Below are 22179 nucleotides of genomic sequence, written 5' to 3'. Positions count from 1 at the left end.
ATATGCTCCTTCCTCTTTCTTCAAAATGACATGCACTGCTGCCTGCCATAACTGTGCACAATGTTTGCATTTGGGAAATGTACCTTTTGATCTAGCTCTTCTTGATGTATTTATGTACAATCTTGCAGACTACAAAAACATAAATGTTTTACATTGTTTTCTGTTCAGTAGACCGCTTGATTTAGAAGCATTACGTTTCTGTTGTGGCTCAAAACGAGGCTCTATCCAGCGTGCTGCCAAATCCGTGGCAGCAGACTCCCATGCTGCTGTGTGCCTCTGTCTGTGCTGCCTGGCAAACAGACACTCTGTTACCCATCTTAGGTCAGAAGCAAATGCAAATCAATCGTTGAACCGTTCCCCTACAATCATCATCATTATTATTATTATTCCCTCATGAAAGGTATGCACCACAGAACCAGTAGCGTTGAGTGACTGTGGCACGCCAAGTAACACATTCCCGGCGAAAAGCAAACTGAATTGATATTGCCCTCAATACTACTTTCCTCATTTTTTCTCCATATTTGGAAATGTTTACCTCCTCATGATGGCTCACAGAGCTTGGGGAGAGGGGATGTGAGTCACTGTAGATGTAGAACGGTTTGCAAGGGCTCCTCTCCCTCACAAGGGTGAAGAAGAGGAAGCCATCCAAGTAGACTGACATCTACTGAACGTAGTAGCTTCATACTGTATATGCTGCAGTGATCTACAGAGGACTTGTGAGTATCATGTTGTGCTCTTCATTTCTATATATAGTATTATAGGTTGTTTTGGATCCTGACAGGTCAATTTGTTACACTCTCACTCTTTATTATGTTTCGGTTTATTCCTGTGAAAAAGACTGATAAAGTCTTTCTTGGCACTAAGTGAGAAGTGCATATGTGTTAATTGTCTCTCTGTTCGTTCTAGTTCTCTGTGCCTCTGAGTTGACTTGATCATTGCGTCAATTATAGGCTTTGCTCGCTAGTAGTTGACCTCTCTGTTTCTAAGTTATCCTTTATGTCAATTAACTTTTGCTCACGAGGCATTTCAGTCTATGCCTGATTTTAATTTTTTATTCTGTTATGACTGATTAGACTCTCATCATGCTTTATTCACTTTGATTGATTTGTAGTGAAGGTCAGCATGGGAGCTCAGTTTGGCCCTATGCACATATTTGATGTGACACTGCAGGGGTTCCTGTGGAAAGGAAACACCCACAGAGTGGCGCCGCTAGTTTTACATGGTTTTTCTTGCATCAGGACATCACGGAATGAGTTTGAATGATGCTTCCAATACTCATCCTGGCTCATCCAATATTTAGTAGTTCAATCTCTGCTGTTTTGCTGATGGGAACCTACTGTATAGCTAACTTGTGTGTGTGTGTGTGTCGGAATATGATTTTGATTGGCTGAGCACGGAATGTTTTCTTTGAGTGGTGCTAGCCACTTCTATACGCAGCAATGTGTGTCCCTCTGTATGTATGTATGTATGTCTAAGCACGGAAAGCACCTTTTTTTCCTTTTAGGCTTTTCAGCGTTGTTATTAGAGACATGAAATCAGTTGAGCGATGGGAAGAGACCTGACACGAACCACACTGAAACGCAGGTCCTTGTGACTCACTAGGAGCATGTGGTCAGCTCTAACCGGTGATGCCATCGGGTACCTCAGTATGCACGTTTTTGAGAGAATATTATATTAGTATATATTATACAGCAATGACAGCATATACCACTGTACCAGTAAGTTAGCAGTAAGACGCTAACGCGTGCACCTATCCGCCTGGGTGATGGCAGACTGCTGGGTGAGCGCTGGTGCTTTGGCATGGGGGGCAGATCAACATATAAAATGTCAGAACAGGTCAGCTCCATATATGGAGATCTAACTTTGGGGCGGGCCCGTCTAGAGTTTTAATGGACAGGTATCAGTCAAAAGGGACACATCAAAGACTAGGAAGGACTGGTGGGGAAGGATTGCACCACTCAGTTCACACGGGTGTGATTTTCTTCAGACCTCCAGTTCTACAGAATGGGGGGACTTTTTTATTATCACCTCTAAGGTATATTAATGACATAGTAAAATGTTGAAAATGAGTGGACATTTGAACAAGTTGATTGTTACATTGCTCCTTTATCTTTTCCTTGTCAGCAGTGTAGACACGTCATTGTTGTGCATACTGCAACGAGCAACTGTCAGAAAAACATGCAAGAATTGATAAAAGGAATAAAGGATTAATAAAGCTCCGATACATTCATTGTAGATTCTCAGAGTTAACGATTCCGATTCTCTAACGATTCACCTGACCTTTCTCTTGGGTCTTTTCTGAGATGTTTGAAGCATTACCGGCAGGCACCTCACAATTAGCTTTCAAGCACACTTCACACGCTGAGGGGAATAGGTAAATGTGCCGGAATCTCACTGCAAAGGCTGACGTTGATGTCTTTAATGATGGCATGGTGTGATAATCTAATTAAGTTTATCTTAAAGTTACACAAGGGCTTTTATCGTCTTCCCCAGGGATAGTCAACCCATTTGCTTCACACTCTTATCTTTATTCAATTCTTCTCTCATTTTTAGGAGATGCTAATCATATTGGTTCCGTTCTATTTACAGTATTTTATTTTACAATTTTCAATTTACAATTTAGGCATTCTACAGTTCTGCTTGCAATGGGAAGTGCATTCCAGAGTTTTGGAGCCAGAAGGGAGAAGAGTTTGGGACGTGTGGAGTGTTGTCACGGTGTTTTTAGTGAATGTTCTTCCATCTTCCCTGCGTTGGCTGATCTGAGAGCGCGGGAGGGTTTTAACACTAATTATGCTAAGGACGTGTTTACACGTCCTGGGAATCAAAACCACGGGGTGCCTTGACGTGTATAGGCATCCTTAGGCAGCCTACTCCTACTCTTGTGTTTCGCACATGCGCACTGCCGTTCACTTCCTTGTTTATGACTCCATTAGAATGGCTCATATCTAGGGAGCTCTCCATGGTTTTGACCAAAAGGGCAATGTTCTGTCTTCATTTCTGACTTCAGTTAAGCATCTCGTTTGGAATATAAACGCTTCTAGAGAAACTTTAGATGTTACAGCGTGAGGAAGAATGCCATTTCAGCTTGATAGGCTTGTTTGTGGTTTCAGTACCTAACAATTTGTTTTTCGTCTTATTCTGTATTCACGTACAAAACGCGTGCAGTGTTTCCTGCAGGAACAAGCCTTGGCATGGTGCTGATGGGAGGCACTGCAGGGACACTGAGGAGGCACTGGGGAGGCACTGGGGAGGCACTGAGGAGACACTGGGGAGGCACTGGGCAGACACTGGGGAGGCATTTAAAAAAAAAATTGGCAGCTTGGCATGGCGCGATTTATTTCAAGCATGGCGCAGCACCATGCCAACAACATTGTGCAGGAAACCCTGGCGTGTTTTACATTTGCATACATTATTTCATCAATGTATGCAAATATATGTGACTGATTTCAGAGGAGTTGTGTTGTTACTCTAATCGTGTTGCAAACTGTCTATGTCCTGTGTCTATAAACTTGTTGTAGACTAACAGTATATTTACCCAAGGCAGTGCTAATAAAACTTTGATTTCATAGCCTGTAGACATTTAATAGATCATCTAGCAAATATGCTGCATCTTGATATCATCAATAATCACAACGTATGAGATCAAGAATACGGAATGACATGTCTGACAGCATCCTTGGAAAATGGACTTGATACCTCATTCATAGCTCAAAGCATAATGAAGATGGTTGTGGGATTTGAGCTCAGTAACTTGTTTGATAAACAGTCAGCAACTCTGATCACAGGACTGACTTAATCTGTTCTCACTCCAGTGTTTTTTATATGACTGCTGTAGAGCTAATGAAACACTTTTCACCCAATTAGAGATTTAGAGTGATGATTTGAGATAGTTTTTTAACCGTAACCACAAAAAATAGTCAAAGATGTGATGTGTTGTTTTTGGTAAGACTGTATAATTCACACATTGCACATATAAGGCATTTTAACATTTGTTATGAATGTTGATAGTTGTGTTATAATAATAACATAAAAATAATAATTATATGTGTTGGTCATAATGCATTATAAGCACAGGGCACAGCACATTATAACTACTAGGTAATTTACATGGATCTATAATACAGTATAATTAGATTTCTAAAGGGCCTTGCAAACGGGGAGCGATAAATGAGACCTGCGTTTTTGTTCGGAAAAGTTGCGGCGCGACAACGCAAGCGTATTTACGTGAGCTTGGTTAAGCTTGCGCTGTCGCAATTTTATTTATTTATTTATTATTATTTTTTGTACCGGCCGATCGGCCGGTGCGATAGGTCGGCCGGTCAGTGGATAGGTCGGCCGGTCGTTTGATAGGTCGGCCGGTCCGTGGATAGGTCGGCCGGTCAGTGGATAGGTCGGCCGGTCGTTTGATAGGTCGGCCGGTCCGTGGATAGGTCGGCCGGTCCGTGGATAGGTCGGCCGGTCCGTGGGTGGGTCGGCCGGCCGAAAAAAAAGAAAAACTAGAAAAAGTGCCCTTCCGGGCACAGGTCTCCACCAGGTTATCCACAGATCCGTGCAGTTAGAGGTAAAAACACTTTTCAGCCAGTTATAGCGCCACCTTGAGGCTGAGTTGAAATTGTTCATGTGGCATTTCGTCCTCGGCCTAGTGGGAATGTGGGTGCACAATTTCACGGAAATCACGCGATGTGTTCATGATTTGCAGCATTTTGTTTGAAACTGAGCACTCCTGTGAACTTTGGAAGCCAATCTTAACCAATCAGGATGGAGTCTGATAAATCTGAAAGACCCGTTTCGTTGAATGGCTCTAGAGAGACTGTGTACCAATTTGCGTGATGTTTGGACAAAATCTGTAGGTGTACTGTGCAAAAACTTGTTTTGCACAAAGCGGCCTCCTGGTGGCGCTATAACAGGCCGTTCTGGAAGGTTTGGGGCAGAGGTTCATCGTTGGCATCCAGGGAGTGTGTGCGCAAAATATGGCATCGACCGGGTTAACGGTGGCCGAGATTAGCTGTTCACGGACACACGGACACACGGACACACGGACGGACACACGGACGGACGGAGTGCAAAACATACTCTCCCCACATGCCTTCGGCCTGGTGGAGACAAAAAGAAAAGAAAATCTTTTTTTTGGTTCATTTGGGCTCATTTGAATCGTGTCGCCCCCCCTGGGGGCGTCTTTGGGAGTCTCAAGGTTCGGGGACCCCCAGGGACCCCCAAATGGTAACTCTGTCATTCCTCTACCGTTTTGGACGGGGGTGGGCTCATTTGAATCGTGTCGCCCCCCTGGGGGCGTCTTTGGGGGTCTCAAGGTTCGGGGACCCCCAGGGACCCCCAGGAACCCCCAAATGGTAACTCTGTCATTCATATACCGTTTTGGACGGGGGTGGGCTCATTTGAATCGTGTCGCCCCCTTGGGGGCGTCTTTGGGGGTCTCAAGGTTCGGGGACCCCCAGGGACCCCCAAATGGTAACTCTGTCATTCCTCTACCGTTTTGGACGGGGGTGGGCTCATTTGAATCGTGTCGCCCCCCTGGGGGCGTCTTTGGGGGTCTCAAGGTTCGGGGACCCCCAGGGACCCCCAAATGGTAACTCTGTCATTCCTCTACCGTTTTGGACGGGGGTGGGCTCATTTGAATCGTGTGAATCGGGAAATAGCAAGAAGAATATGCAGATCAATATAAATGGTTCTGTCTCCCTCCCATCAATAAAGATCTATCATGAAAATGTCAAGAGTTACCATGTGGGGTCCCCGAACCTCCTAAACCCCGATAATGTGAACCAAAGAGGCAACACGATTCCAACCAACCCCTGTCAAACGGTTGAGAATTGATAGTTACCATTTGGGGGTTCCTGGGGGTCCCTGGGGGTCCCTGGGGGTCCCCGAACCTTGAGACCCCAAAGACGCCCCCAGGGGGGCGACACGATTCAAATGAGCCCACCCCCGTCCAAAACGGTAGATGAATGACAGTTACCATTTGGGGGTTCCTGGGGGTCCCTGGGGGTCCCCGAACCTTGAGACCCCAAAGACGCCCCCAGGTGGGCGACACGATTCAAATGAGCCCACCCCCGTCCAAAACGGTAGATGAATGACAAAGTTACCATTTGGGGGTTCCTGGGGGTCCCTGGGGGTCCCCGAACCTCGAGACCCCCAAAGACGCCCCCAGGGGGGCGACACGATTCAAATGAGCCCACCCCCGTCCAATACGGTAGAGGAATGACAGAGTTACCTTTTTCTTTTTCTGCCGGCCGACCCACCCACGGACCGGCCGACCCACCCACGGATCGGCCGTTCAGGTATTTAGATGGATATCTCGTGTTGTGTTTCTAGAGGTTGCGTCCGCTCTCAAACGAGCACTTGCCCAGTCGGGCCAACTGGAAGCAAACTCCACTTGCCCGAAAGTTTTATTTACCTGCCAGGGGTAGTGGTGCATTCAATTAATCGATGTGGGAATATATCGATCGAACATCCGGACGATAGGTGAATCGATCGAGAGGCTGCTGTATCGATGCGGCAATAATAAACGGCATGAATTATTTGGGTGACGCAGTGTTGCCAAATGTACCTCTGTTTAACGTTATCAAAGCCCCCCTTGGGAGTTGCAGTGCACTCCCTTCCCAGACCCCTTGTTAGGATGTTTAAGTTTTATTTAAATTGAAAGATCTCTGTGGGCCTGAACGTGTTTTATTGTATTTGTACAACATTATTTTGAATAAACGTATAATATATATATATATATATATATATATATAATTATTATATATATATATCGTATCGTGGCCTCTGTATCGTGATACATATCTATTGTGAGATTGCAAGCAATTTCCACCACTAGCCAGGGGCAAACCTTAGTGACAACGCCTGAACTTGTACTATTCTTTATTCTTCTGAATGCAGTATCCTCTCCCAGTACAACACTGGAGATTTTATTTGGACGTTTGAGGAATTGTGGATCCTAGACAACTCTTGCACTAACCTCTAAAACCTTTTTGTGCATTGCACAGTTGAAGTCGTTCCTCATTCATGTAACACAGATGCATAGTGAAGTGAAAAGCCTTTTTCTTGGGGTCACAGAGTAGAAACAGAATACAATGTGTAAACAAGCTGTCAGGACAATAAACACAGAAGGTGATGTGGTGAATTATCATAGAAGGCAATGTTCCCTCTAATTTTCTTTCGGTCTGAGCAAACACTCAAACCTCCTGAGCAGACATCAGCAACTACTGAGCAAACATACGTCACCTTGACACCAACTATCCAAACGTTAGATGCGAAGTGAGCGCCCCTCACTTCACACAGGTGTGATTTTTTTTCTTTTTTCAAAATGGATTTTGGTATACGAGTGAATCAATGAATAGTTACATAAGGTTACGCAAGTTACAACATTTTTATTTTATATCAAGGTGGTATGCTAGCAATTTTAGAAATATTCAGTTATCAGTGGTTCTCAACCTTTTCAGGCTGTGACCCCCCCAAAGTAATCATATTTGAACTGGGGATCCCCCACCCAGACAAGCAACAGAATGGTTCCACAGATAAATATTGTGAAAATAGCCAATCTACAAGCTCGTTGTGAACTTGTAGATCGGCTATTTTCACCAGTTTGACCAGTTTTTATAGCATGGTTTGCTGATTACTTTTGATGCAGTAATGGTATTTTTTCTTTTAGAGCCTTTGAGGCATTATAAAAGTCCTTAAATTGTCACTTCACTGTCATCTGGGGTCCCACAGGTTGAGAACGATTACATGGGGGGCATGAGAAACCGTAAAAACTTTATTGGGACACACACACACTAAGACCGAGTTTGTTGGTGTCAACTCCTATAGTTTCTCAGATTGTCGAACGTCAGCAGCCCCTACTACGCCAGATAATATATTATTATATGTAGCTCTACATAGCAGAAGGATTGATTGATTGATTGAAGAAATCTGTATTAACAGATTGGATAATTACAGAGAGAGGTTCCATATGGGACTAGACCGCTAGAGAGATTAATGTTAACTTCCACATGTTGTTTCATTCACAAGTACACTGGACTGGAGGCTTGTTGTGCTGTAGGGATAACAACGTTAGCTAACCAGCTAATGCGAAGCTAACGTTATTCCCCCTCTCCTTGTTGCGCACAGCCGCACTTCCATCCGTTCGCCTTTTAAATCTGAATGTCCCATCAACGCACGGGTCCAAGGCGCAACGCGATCTTATCTGGTTCTTGGGGTTTCACACACTGACTGACTGCACTGCAGTGCTGCCTGCTCCTTACGTCTCCACCTAAGGTCTTCACTCGCCGCTCAGACGGCGCACTGGGCGCAGTATACACAGGAGGAGAGGAGAGGAGAGCAAAGAGTCAAAAAAGGAGGGGAGGAGACCTGTCTGTCGTCTCGCCTGTGTGTGTGTGTGTAATCTAAATAAACTGTGAAGTAAATAGAAATAAAGTGTGGGCAAATGTCGACTCGGGATAGGTATTATTACTGTAATGTAGATGATACTCGGGGAACACCTTTTTCTTTTAAAGAAAACTATTTTTTACACCAGCGTCGGTGTCTGTGCGCGACATATTTCAGTTGTGCGCGAGAGCATTTGGCCATGTGCGCGCGCGCGCGCGCACGGGCGTACGTTAGGGGGAACATTGATAGAAGGGTAGGTAAATGGATATTGTGTGTTTCCTAGGTGTTCTACTACATAAAAAAAGAAGAACCTGGCATTTCCTGAGATGGAAATTTCTGCAAAATCCATATTATGGATGTTTTCTTCAAACTAAATAGCCAGAAGAGTATTCTATGAAATAGCCTTAATGAAAATTACAAACTTTTTCTATTAGCTTGGATTAACCATCGATGATGTCACTGGTGGATGGGTTTCTGAACTGCCCACAGCCCTCCTATGAGACACAGACTAGAAAAAAGTAGAATCATGAACATTAGTGAGCACCAATTATATGAAGTTGAACAACGGTGAAGTGGTCCTTTACCTGAGAATTGCTTCTCACTGTTAGACATACTGCTATTTCATCCCAAGATCATTTGACATCATCTGCTCTTGGCAGTCTGTTTGAGTTGCTGTAGATTTGTTGTTTCTGACTCTGTACCTGCTGCACAAGGAGATCAGTTTGCTCTTGGGAGAAATTACGTTTCTGAGGCTTTTCTTCCATGACACTGTAAAAATTACCAGTGCAGCACACTGCTCTTAAAGGTAATACAGCGATCGTTTGATTGATGTTGTTATCCACCTGCAAAAGGCCCACTGATAATATATTCAGCCCTGTCCAACCCACCTCATCACTTTGCCTCGGGTACTTCACCCTTCCCCAGTCTGTCGTCGTCGTCCACACACCATTGTGCTTCAGCCTGTTACCCCAATTTAGGGCCATACTACTGTAATTAAAGCCCTGCTAGCTTTGAGACCGTGCTGCTCCTTACACACAAACCAAAGTGGTTTGAATTAATTGCCATCCTTAGATCCAGATACACCTTGATTATGTGACTACAGAGATAAGGTGGTGTATCAATTTGGGTGACTGTACGAGTATGTACGTACTGGTACTGTACTCTTACTGTACTGCACTGTACTCTACTGTACTGGACTGTACTCTGCTCTGTACTGTACTTTTCTGTACTCTGTACTCTGTACTGTATTTTACTGTAATCTGTAATGTACTGTACACTGTACTGTGCTCGGTACTGTACTGTACTACTGTGTACTGTACTGTAGTCTGTACTGTGCTCTGTATTGTACTGTACTATACTGTACTCTGTGCTGTGCTACTACTGTGACAGACAGACAGACAGAGCTGTTAGTTGGAGTGGTTAGGCACTGTACTGTGTGCTGTAGTGTACTCTGTGCTGTACTACTGTGTACGGTTCTCAGTCAGGCCGCCCCGGTGCCCCCCCCAGGTGACCCAGCACTACTGCTGTCCATAGTGCAAACGGACATGGGGACATAGGGATGGATGGACGGACATAGCCGGTAGTTGGAGCTGTTCAGGCACCGCTCAAAAAGCGAAATGGTGTTGATATTGTCAGGTGAAAATGTGCATGACCAATATGGGCGGTTGTGTAATGATCCAAGGAATCCAGGGGGAATTTTGATTGTATGACCTACAGTTCAAAACATGAATCTGCCTGTTATAGTGCGACCATGAGGCCGATTTGAAAGTTGTAGGGTGGCATTTCCTCCTAGTGGGAATATGCATACAAAGTTTCACAGCAATCAGACCTGATTTGGGGTTCGACTGCACGCACGTGTTAAATGGAACAGGTTAAAGGTTAAAAGATTTATTGGGTGTGGAAATAAACACCCTACCTTTTTTCTACAGTGACAATAGATTTTGCTATGTTAATATGTTTGGTGTGGTTAGTTACAGAACAAGGGAGCCACAGAAATACCATTAGAGCAATTATAACTGTTGGTGCTTCTTGCTTGTAGCAGAGAAGTTGAGTGTTTATGCAAACATGGAAAGTGATAAGACGTGGCTGCAAATATAATTCTGAATTAGAACATTTCTCAATTTTTCATCTATCATTTTAAAATATTAAAAAGTTAGCTTGTGACATTTAAAAGTCTCAGGTCTCCGAACTTATTTTAAAAGCTCTTCAAGGGTGTTAGTGTTCATACTAAGCGGAAGTGGAATAGTAAATGACTATTAAGAGCTATAATGGTATATTAAATATGTGAGCAAAGTGTTATGGATTCAAAAGAGAATGCACTAGTGTAAATGCCTCTCTCTATAGCAATTTGCATTGTGGAGCAATTCTGCAGCCATTGTGATAATGTGAGGTTGCCTTGGCTTTTAACCTTTTTCTTTTTGCTCTTGAACTTGATTAGCCTATGTCACTGGTTCCCAAAGTGGGGTCCGGGGACCCCCAGGGGTCCTTGAGGGAGTTCCAGGGGGTACCCAGCTAAATGATAGTTTGGAACCAAATGGACCCAATATGGGTGTGTTACTCTGAGTGTACAAATGGAACCATTTGTACACTCTCAGAGTTAAATTAACATTGATTTTACAATATAAATCGGGGGTCCGTAGACTAATGCATGTCAAACTGGGGGTCCTGGAAATTAAAATGGGTTCAGAATCACTGCTAGAGCTGTAAAAATCTTCTCTCATGGGGGTCCCTGGCATATATTTTCCAAATGGTGGTCCGCAGGCTCATTGGTGTCAATTTGGGGGTCCTTGACATGAAAATGTTTGCGAACCATTGGCCTATGTGAAGAAAAGCTAAGAATGGGTGTTTGTATGACAGGAGAAAAATAAATGTCCCATGTTTAATATTAGTTCTAAACATATGACATTTGACTGCTGATGATGCTGCTGCTGACTACTATAAGTTTAAATTGACTGCCTAAGGCTATTCATATTAAAAAAGATGATAATGGAATATTTGTGGAGCTGAATGCCTGTTGAAACCTTTGTTTAATATGTAAACTCATGTTATTGCTTTGATTATCCATTTTGATTTTGATTATCCATAAAAGTTTTATTAAAGGTATATTCAGTGATTTCACTTAATTCAAATATCACTTATTTTTTTGTTTTGTTGTGATAATCCTCTCTACTATAGAGTGTGCTGGCCATATAAGGAGTTCCTCCCTGTCCCCAGTTAACCCCTGGGGGTCAAAAAACCTCTGGGTTACTTTAGTAACCTCAGTTTATCAAGCGAATCGAGCGAGAGAATCGCCTAAGGGTGGCGCCATTTCCATGGTGCCAACACAGAATAAATCCATATACTCACGAAACAATACTGATTGGGTCGTGCAGCTGTCAATCACGGATGTAGCTGCTAGCTCCGCCCCGGAGTCTATAAAGCAGCCCACCAGCCGGAAAGACATCATTCCTATCAACCAGTCCTTTTTCTGTGCTTTTTCTAAGCAAGAAGGGTAGTAAGGGCGATTCTCTCGCTCGATTCGCTTGATAAACTGAGGTTACTAAAGTAACCCAGAGTTTATCTAAGCTCATCTCGCTCAAGAATCGCCTAAGGGTGTACATAAACCCCCCGTATCACTACCACCAGTTGAAAAGGAGGCCCGACCCGGGACCCCTCCCCCAGCAGTCCCCTGCCCGTGGGGAGAAGGAAAGGCAAGGAGGCTATCTGGACCACAGGCCCAGTAGACAAGAACCTATCTAAGGAGCTAGCCAGTGAAAACTGTCTAAGCACTCAGATGCGGGCTGATGGTTCCCCATCTTATATGCCCTAGGATCTAACTCCTGAAGTGCGCGCGTGTGACCGTTGTTCCCAACTGTCCCATCACGTAGCGGCAGCTCCCAGAACGGCGTGAGCAATTCCAAGGGATGCCACGTCCAAGTTATAGTACGTGGCGAAAGTCGAAGGGGACGACCAACTCGCCGCCGTACACACATCCTGAAGTGAAGCTCCCTTCGCAAGAGCCCAGGATGCAGACATGCCTCTCGTAGAGTGAGCCCGCAAACCCTCCGGGGGTTGTGCACCACTTTCGGCATAGGTCAACTGTATGGCTTCCACAACCCATTGTGAAAGTCTCACCTTGGTTATGGGATTCCCCCTTCTCTGAGGGTCCCATGCGACAAACAACTGATTGCCCTTCCTAAAGGCAGCAGTCCTGTCTACATACAGTTTCAGTGCCCTGACCGGACAGAGACTGTTCAGCCTCTCGTCTTCCGCCGATGCGAAAGGGGGCGGGTGGAAAGCTGCCAAGTCTACCGGAGTACATCCGGAAGGAAAGTTCTTGGGCAGGAACGACAGGTTCGGCCTGAGCGAAACCCTGGTACCGTTCCCACTAAATCTCATGCAGCTTGGACTCACCGAGAGCGCATGCATGTCACTAGAACGCTTCGCTGTAGTCAAAGCGACCAGCAGGGCAGTTTTAAGAGAGAGAAACTTCAAACCCACCGTGTTCAGCGGTTCGAAGGGGGCTCTCGACAGAGCGTGCAGTACCAAGGTCAGATCCCAGGAGGGAACTAAGGATCTAGATACCGGCCGAGCACGCTTGACACCCCTCATGAACTGTCGAATCAATAAGTTCTCACTTATTGGTCTGTTGTCCATACCCACATGGTAGGCCGATATGGCCGCCAGGTTGAGTTTCACTGAGGAGTTCCCCAAGTGTCTATCCAACAACTCTTGCAAGAAGGTTAGGATAAGAACCACCGAGGCCTGAAAAGGAACGGCACGTTCCGGCCTTGCCGCACACCAGCGCATAAACACGTTCCAAGCCGTGTTGTACCGCTGTCTAGTCGAAGGGGCCCTGGCTCCCAAGATCGTCTCAATGACTCTAGGGGGCAAGCCTGTGGCTATTAGAGTCGACCCCTCACCGGCCACACCCATAGGTCTAAGTCCTGTGGGCGCGGATGGAATATCTCGCGACCCGCCTGGGTAAGCAGATCCCTCCACAGAGGGAGCTGCCAAGGCTGGTCGTAGAGGAGGGGAAATATGTCCTGTCTCCAGGACCCTCGGGCTGGAGCCACTAGTAGCACGTTCGAGCCCTGAACCCTCACCCTGGCTAAGGTGAAGGGAATCAGCTCCAGTGGAGGGAAGGCATAGAGTAGGCCCCGAGGCCACTGATGTGCCATCGCGTCCAGTCCCAACGTTGGCGAGCCCGTCAAGGAGAAAAAGAGTGGACACTTCTTGTTCTCGTCTGTAGCGAACAGGTCTGCCACCGGAGTCCCGAACCTGTCCCAGATCTGTTCCACTACACCCGGGTGTAGGGACCAGTTGCCGTAACGGAGGGGACCTCTGGACAACAGGTCTGCACCCGCGTTCAGTAGTCCCGGGACGTGGCAGGCTGTCAGTGACAGAAGACGCCCGTCGCACCAAGTCAAAAGCCTGTATGCCAACGTGTGCAGGCGTAAGGACCTCAGTCCACCCTGCCTGTTGATGTAGCACATCGTTGTCGTGTTGTCGGTACGGACGAGGACATGACAACCCCGTATGAGCGGCTCGAACGCTTGCAGCGCGAGGAAGACCGCTAGGAGTTCCAGATAATTGATGTGGGCGGACCTCAAGGTTCCATCCCATATCCCTCTGGCCGACCTGCCTTCGTGGGTGGCCCCCCACCCACTCAGGCTCGCGTCCGTAGTGACGACCTTCCTGGTCAACGGTAAACCAAGGGGGACTCCCTCCGTCAGGATCCGTCTGTCCGACCACCATCTCAGGGCGAGCGTGCATTCCCCGGAAATTGTCACTCGCCGCGAGAGGAATCTGGTGGGCACCCGTAGAGACCTCAACCAGCGCTGAAAGGGTCTCATGTGGAGTCTGCCCAACCGCACCAGGGAGATGGCCGACGCCATCAGTCCCGCCATACGTAGGCAGATTCTGAGTGGCAGTCTGTGTCCTCTCTGGAACAGGGCCACGCACTTCAGGAAGGCGTCGATCCTCTCCGGGCTCAACTGAGCCGTGAAGGAGACTGAATCCAGTGCTATGCCTATGAAGTTGATCGACTGGGCGGGCACCATAACACTCTTCTCGTGATTTATGGTGAACCCTAGGGAGGACATATGGGACACCACCCGAGTGGTGTTCCATAGTGCCTCCTGTGGCGAGCCTGCGCTCAGAAGCCAGTCGTCGATGTAGCTCGCTACACGTAGACCTCGTCGCCGCAGAGGGGCCAGAGCCGTCTCGGTGCATTTGACGAACACCCTGGGGCTCAGGGACATCCCGAAGGGGAGAACCGTGTATTCGTACACCTTCCCCTTGAAACCAAACCTCAGGAACTTCCTGTGAGGTGGGTAGATAGGGATGTGAAAGTAGGCGTCTTTCAGGTCTATAGATGTGAACCAGTCGTTCATGCGTATAGAGCGCACAAGAGACTTGGCTGTCAGCATCTTGAAGCGGAAGGACTTGAGGTACCGATTGAGAGCTCGTAGGTCCATGATTGGACGCAGCCCCCCCCCCTTCTTCTTGACCAGGAAGTAGCGTGAGTAAAACCCGCTGCGACTCTGGCTCAGGGGTACCTCTCTGACAGCCTTCTTCTCCAGCAGAGAGTTGATCTCCTGCTGGAGAACCTGACCCGCTTCGCCGCGTGCATCGGAGTAGAGGATTTCTCCGAATGCAGGGGGTCTCATAGCGAACTGGAGCCTGTAACCTCTCGCTATGGTGCGGAGAACCCAAGGAGACGCTCCGCACAGTTCCCACTGTGTCAGGCGACGCGCAAGGGGGTTCTCCATCGCCAGGGGAGCGCGTCGTCGCGCAGGGCTGGCGCCCCCTGGTGGACCAGAGAAAATTTCGGCATGACCCGTCCTGCCAGTGGCGTTTAGGCCCGCCACAAGGCCAAGGTCCCGCCCCACTGTGTCGGAGAGCCCGGGGGCTACTCCTGGCAGTGGGTTCATGTCCCCCCGATGTTGTTGTTGTTGTTTTGTTTTTAATGGCATCAAGGCCTTTATTACAGGAAAATAAACATTTACAACATTTGGAACAACAACATTCTGATGAACGGCCGCACCCGTGGTGACGCTCCGCATCATGAGCCGCCGCCTCTTCCTGGGCGGTCTGAGTGTGGGAAGGACACTCGAATCCAGGCTCGGGGGGGGAGGGGAGACGTCTGGTCTCGTCTCCCCTGGGACGGGGACGGTGTCACTTGTTCTGCGGCTCCCGACGGCCTCTGCCCTGGCCTCGTCTGGGGCCATGGGTTGGTTGGCCGCGGCCACGCCCAGCCGGGCGTCTGTCACGGCTGGGGGCGTTGGCCGAGGTACCGGACGGTGCCTGCTGGTCTCCTGTCCTCTCCCGGCGGGGCTTGGAGCTAGAGCGACCACCCCTACCACCGCTGGTGCGTTGGGGTTGGCGCGTAGGTGGGCGGGAGGACTGGCGCGAAGGCTGGCGTGTACGCTGAGCCGGAGCGGCGTAGGCAGCAAGGGTCTCACGACCCTTCTTCTGGCCTTCCCAGGTCAGAGCCAGCTCCTCCAGTGTCCCCTCGAAGAGGCCACCAGGCTTGATGGGCGCCTTCCGGAGCTTCGCCTTGGTCTCTGCAGGCAGGTCTGGAGAGACGTCGAGCCATCTGTCCCTCTCCGCCATGATGGAGAGAGTCATAGCTCTCCCCACCTGCTCTGTGACGGTGTGGACGAAGTCTACAGACTCGTCATGGAGACGACGAACCTCTGCCATCTGCTCTGGAGATGGGGAGTCCCCCATTTCCAGCAGCAGGCTCGTGAGAGACCCCTGCAGCAGGAGGGCGGCATTGAGGTGCCTGCCAGCCGATGCCAAATGTGTGTAGAGCCTCCCATTGGCTGCGGAAGCCTCCCTGTCCTTCCTATCTGTCAGGACTGGGTCCTTGGACAGTGGGGTGACATGGGAGGAGGAGGGGTCTAGGAGGAAAGCCGCCATGATCCTGTCGATGGCCGGCATCTTGTCGAGGCCCACCGTGGGCATGTCCTCAGTGTCCAGGGAGAGGCCCACGCGGCGCGGCATGGGGAGCGGTGTCAGCGGCTCCTTCCACATGGCTGTCAGGTGGGCTTTGAAACCTTGGGCCAAGGGAAGTTTGACTCGAGGGACCGGTTTGGCGGTCTGTCTGAGGCGTGATCCCCATTCCTCTTCCTCTGGTGGAGGGGGCGCCGCTGTTGGCCATGCACGGCCACACCTGATGGCCGCCACCATGAACACCTCCACAATGTCTGCCTTGTCCAGAGGGAGGAGATCCAGTGGAGGGAGGTTGTCCGAGTCCGCTTGGTCGGTGTCCGGTAGGTCACCGAAGCGTACGTCACGGTCCAGGATGACGTCGGGGTCAGAGGACCTGTCGTCCTCGTCGTCGGAGTACACCTCGTCGAGGACCGTGAAATCCTCCGTATGGGGATCCTGGTATGAGGGCAGGTCGTCTCGAGGATCCACCTCTTCCATCTCCTCGCCCCAGTTGTCGTTAATACGCTGTGGGGGATAGACATCACCGGCGGAGCTGCCGGCCATTCCGGCTCTAGCAGCACCGGCGGAGCTGTAGTAAGTGTCAGGACTGCGGGCCCTTCCGGCTCTGTCAGTCCAGGCGTTGGTGAAGGACGCGGCCGGCTGGCGACGTCTAGGCGCCGGTTGTGGTCTGGCCCGTGCGTCCTCGCAGGGCTCCTCCTCGTAACGGAGGGATGGGGCCCTCTTCGTCGCTATCCTGGGCGCCTTCCTGGTCGGTGATTTAGACCCAATGGTCAAATCCCGTCCCGTGACCGTTGCCGTAGGGCGGGCCTTAGGCTTGGTCACAGTGGAGCCGGACTTGGCAGGGATCCTACCACTGGGAGTAGGAAGGGAGGGCCAAGGATCAACGGCAGGGCGGGACAGGGCAGCTCTGAGGTCAGGACCTCCATCGCTGTTAGGGCCCCGGACGGGGTTGTCAGCGATCCTTCTGAAGTGTGCGCCAACCCGTGAGAGGCGGCGGCCCTTGTCCTTAGTAGTGAGGACAAGGCAGCATGGACAGAAACCATGTGTCTCGAAGGCCTGACGAGCGTGCTCAAGGCCTAAACAGAACATGCACGAGGTGTGCGGGTCGTCTGACGCCAGGGTTCTGTTACAGGTACGACTGAAACAGATCCGCTCACGGTCCTCCTGGGTCTGGTCGTGCCGCGTAGTGTCACTGCCAGTAGCCATGTTGACTAGTGTCGTTTTTCAACTATCCACTGAGGTGTAAAGAGGCTAGAAAAAAACCAACCAGGGTCTTCCGACACAAGGAGAGAGTTTCGTAGGCCAAGCGCAGTGTTCTCCAGAGGTCTGGAGGAAAAGTAGCTAGAATCCGCTAGAATCCGCTAGATTCCGCTAGAAGTAGCTAGATGACGTTAGAAAACGCTATAAACAGCTACAGAAACACACACCAAGAGCCAGGGGTAGTCAAAGGTAGCTAGAAGCAACAGGAGTAGCTGAAAGCAGCTAGAGGAGGCTAGAAGTAGCCAGAGGGCAGCTAGATAGTAGCTAGCTAGTAGCTAGGGTCTGCCGACACAGAGCAACGTGCGTCGCCAATCTAGCGCTAGGCCTTGCGGCCGTGTGGGAGCCTGTGATAGTCGTGGAACGGGCTTCCGAGCCGACGGGGTCTTACGACACAACGTGGCGGGAAAGAGCTTTCCGAGCCGAAGAGTCTTGCGACACAGCGTAGCGGGAAAGAACGTGGGTCAGCGCGGGCCGAGGGAGTCTGTGAAAACTGCGTTTTAGCTAGTAGGGTCCCTCAAAGCTTCCGACAATAGTGTAGAGAAACAGGGGAAAAAACAGAGCTAACTGGGGTTGCAAAGCGGAGGTTTATCAACTCACCGTTAGCAGAGCAGTGCAGGTTGACTTCCGCGGTCGCCGGGCTGAGCTTCTTTCCGACGAGCGGCTGTTTCTTGTCTATCGTCGGCTGGCTCTTGTTCCACGGTCCAGGCAAGGCTTCACGGCTAACGCGAGGTCTCCCGACGCTGGTTAGGCTGAGCCAAGGCTAAGCTAGCGTTTGTCAACAGCTAGGCTAAGCTAAGCTAGTGTTAGCCAAGGCTAACGGGGCTATGTCCGAGAGGCTTCACAGCACTGACAGAAAAAAGCCCCCTTTTTTTGTTTCGGAAACTTACTGCGTTTCGTTTTCGTGAGTGTAAGACCACCGGGTTTCCACCGCGAATTCCAGGGTACAAGTGAAGCACTCGTCCAGGGGGAATAAAAGTCTCAACGGAGTTAAGGAAGTGGTAGTCTTAGAAAACACATCTGTGCTAGCTCAGAAAAAGGCAGGAATGATGTCTTTCCGGCTGGTGGGCTGCTTTATAGACTCCGGGGCGGAGCTAGCAGCTACATCCGTGATTGACAGCTGCACGACCCAATCAGTATTGTTTCGTGAGTATATGGATTTATTCTGTGTTGGCACCATGGAAATGGCGCCACCCTTAGGCGATTCTTGAGCGAGATGAGCTTAGATAAACTTAGGTTTCGTTTTTGACTCTCTATCCTGATTGGACGAAAGGCTGGGTCCCACAGCCAAAAACGAAACCTAAGGTTTTTTGAGTGAAATCACTGAATATACCTTTAACTGGTCTAGACTCTAGAGCAATTTCTTTTTTGACTAGATTGGTAGCTGCAAAGAAGCACATACAGTAAATATGATCTAATCTCATGATTCTCATCACACCTTGACACCTGGCATCTCTATTTTGGGCAAGTCATTTTAGGTGAAAAAGTCCAAACCAAAAAAAACTAACAATTCTAAAAAAAATAGTGAAGATTATCTATCTACAAGCTCACAGCACATTGCATCACAACACGTTGTGAGCTTGTAGATCTTCTATATTCAAACAATATAGGGCTTTTGTGGTTAAATTAGGTTCATGTGTCAGTCGACTGGCACACTGTGCATGTTTCACGTGGATCAGTGACAGGATTAATTGCCAACAAGTCCCCTGTGGTTCAGAAATGCAATTACCTACTGACCCAAATCATTCACTTGGCTGGAAGTCACTATCCCTGTGCTGGCATAGTTATACCTGGGAGTTTCTCTTTTCACATGATCTTGCTGTAGTCCGATTTAAGAGTATCCACTTCTCCAAGGGTGCATAATGATCTCAGGGCAGTATTTATACAAACTAGAGGACATTAAAAGAAAGGATGATACAGATAAGATTGTAAGTATGTAATATTGTGCCACACAAGGTCATCATCCATATGTATTTTTAAGAAATTCCTCACTTGTCCATTTAAGTAATGAGCAAGTTATTTCCAAGAATGTCCACTGTAAATTCATCCCATTTAAAGGTCAAGCATGCTTGATATAAGCCAGTGTCAGAAAAGTCTAATAGCCTTATTACATTGCCAAGAAATTACTTTAGTTCTTATGTCTTAGCTCATATATTGCTTAGTGAAATTGTGTAATTAGAGAAGTCCTTACACAGAAAGCATTATGAAAGGCCTGTGTCGTGTCTACCAGCCAACTAAAACTTAGGAACAGAGCTATTTTCTACATCGTCTCTATACACTGATTACACATTAAGTCCATTAGCAGCCTCACTCATCTACACTTGTTAGAACATATGATAGAATACTCATACAATGTGAACCTCTTATATGCATATTCATCAAAGGCTTTATTATCCATATTTATAAGTCTTCACATGACGACTGAACTTCTCAGCATTTCCAAAGCGATGATTACACCTAGCAGTATATCTGCCATTGTCACAGACATGGCAAAATTGCTTTATCATCCATTGATCAGGCAGTGATGAACACTGACCTAATTGTCCACTGCCGGTGTGCTATAAATAGCAGGTCTCCAGCTTAGTCAACGGTGTTGGCATAAATAAATAAAACTAGTAAAAGTCCCATCTCATGCATCTGACACACATTACAGGGTAGCCATTGTGAATGCATCACAAGTACATTGAGCACCATTAGAATAAAAGATGTTCTAAATTATTAAACAGTTGGTTCCAGTCAATTAAAACATTAACTGACAGTTATAATTGATACATTCTTCAGCCAGTGCCAGTGTTTTTCAGTGAAGACCCTTATTTTGAAGGCCCACCGGGACCCAAGACGATAATCTTTTCTTCCACCCAGAAAATAAATGTTATACTTTATACTATAACTGCGATCATCGGTTCTTTAATTATGGGCCGTTGAATAAAGCTATTTTTTTATTTTTTTCTAAATTTTATCCCACGATTTTGTAACCCAGTTTTTCTTTTTCACCCAGTGCCAATTATCTAATGTAATCCTGGCCGCTACACTTCCTCTGCCAACCTGGGGGGGCAGCGGACTGACCTCATGCCTCCTTCTATGCATGAGGAGTCCAAGCTGCTTCTTTTCACCTGACGGAGGGGAATTTCCCCGGCCTGACGTAGCTCGTGGAAGGGACACGTTATTCCGACCAGTTCCTTTCCCCTCCATCAGGCGCCCCGGCTGGCCAGGGGGAGGTAGTTTTAGAGACCAGGATTACGGCATGTTTTTGTGAGGGTATCTACCCTAGGGGACACGGGGAGAACATGCAAACTCCACACAGAAAGGCCCTATCGCCAACCGAATAAAGCTAGTTTTGACCAAAAATACGGGGGGAGGGGCGCCAGAATATATATTTATTTATGTATTTATTATTATTTAGACTTCCCTCGATCTCTGGTCGTCTGGCTATGTGAGACTTCACTATACTGTAGGTACTGCCACTATAGGGCATAGCAGTGGCCGTGGTTTTCTGGCTCCACTGAAAGATCTGCCATTATTATTCCCATAGAGATTTGCAAAAATATTTACCGTATATAAAGTATTTTAAGCCTAGAATCAAGCCATCCAGCATTCTGGTGAATCATGAGTTGACCATAAAACCTTTGATATTGTAAAAAAAAAAAAGAAAAAAAAAGAGCATATGTATAAGCTCAAAACACGCCGCATTGCGATGCTTTTGAGCTTGTAGATCGGCTATTTTTGCTACGACAGTAATATCCAATGTGGGCCTCGGAGTAAGCATCGAAAAATAGACAGTGGCCCTCTCCATTGTCAAAGTTGCCCATTCCTGCCCTATTGTATTGACAACTGTTTCTGGGCCTGTGTTCTTGTGCCTGACCGAATCCCAGCCATCGGAATCACGTGAATATTGACAGTCAAAGTTCTTATCTGATTTCGTACCATACCCGTCTCTGCTATGGGCTGGTATGAAAGTTTTTGAAAGAAAGGTCTACTATGGGTTCAGGTTTAAGCATAAATCTATCACAGGAATAATTTTCATGCCTACCGGGGATGAAAATAAATCACCCAGAGGTATTGATGTAGAAACCAGACGGGGATCACACACTGCTTTGATCATTGTACAGTGCTTCTGAATTGCCATGGATACGTTAATTGTTTTTCCTTTTTTTTATATAAACAAGGTATTTGAGTATGTGACCTCATGATTGGTACTTCGGAAAAAAAACCCCACCTTGGTAGTGCTAGAGATGAGACAAAATTAGCAGGCATCCGATTTGTGGTGGTTGGAACAAAAGGCATTGATCCCTGTTCATGTTTTTGCGACCGAAGGTTGCTCTCTCTAGGTCATCCTCAGACGAGCCCTCCATCGTCGTTTCCAGTCGTTTCCAGTTCTTGATGCCTTTGGCAGTGTCCTGCTAGTCTCATTCTCCTGGCTGCTATTTTCTGGCTCACCCTTGGTAATCCCTCATACAGAGTCTTGTTAGTGCAGTTAACTATGGAATCGAGCATTTCCCGTCAGTTAGTGTCGGGCACCATATATGGTGGTCTGTAACACTCCAAATCATCATATAAACTCAGCAACAAAAGTTCTGAAACTTAACTTTGGTCCATTATGTC

General features: G+C 47.7%; 1 protein-coding gene across 5 annotated transcripts in view; it reads left to right on the top strand.

Annotated features, from left to right (window-relative positions):
• lpp (LIM domain containing preferred translocation partner in lipoma) overlaps positions 1–22179 on the top strand; it is a 188316-nt gene that overhangs the window by 5220 nt on the left and 160917 nt on the right. Inside the window, exon 1 of one of the 5 annotated variants that reach the window (XM_083766330.1) lies at positions 596–716. The exons of the other annotated variants lie outside the window; for them this stretch is intronic. The gene's annotated coding sequence lies outside the window, so the exon portion shown is untranslated. Of the gene's footprint in view, positions 1–595; positions 717–22179 lie in introns of those variants that run through there. 5 annotated transcript variants of the gene reach the window in all.

The sequence above is a fragment of the Protomyctophum parallelum genome (genome assembly GCF_964188405.1).
Source record: "Protomyctophum parallelum genome assembly, chromosome: 6".
Lineage (NCBI taxonomy): Eukaryota > Metazoa > Chordata > Actinopteri > Myctophiformes > Myctophidae > Protomyctophum > Protomyctophum parallelum.
The sequence above is the reverse complement of the archived record's forward strand: the minus strand, read 5'-3'. Positions and strand labels throughout refer to the sequence as shown.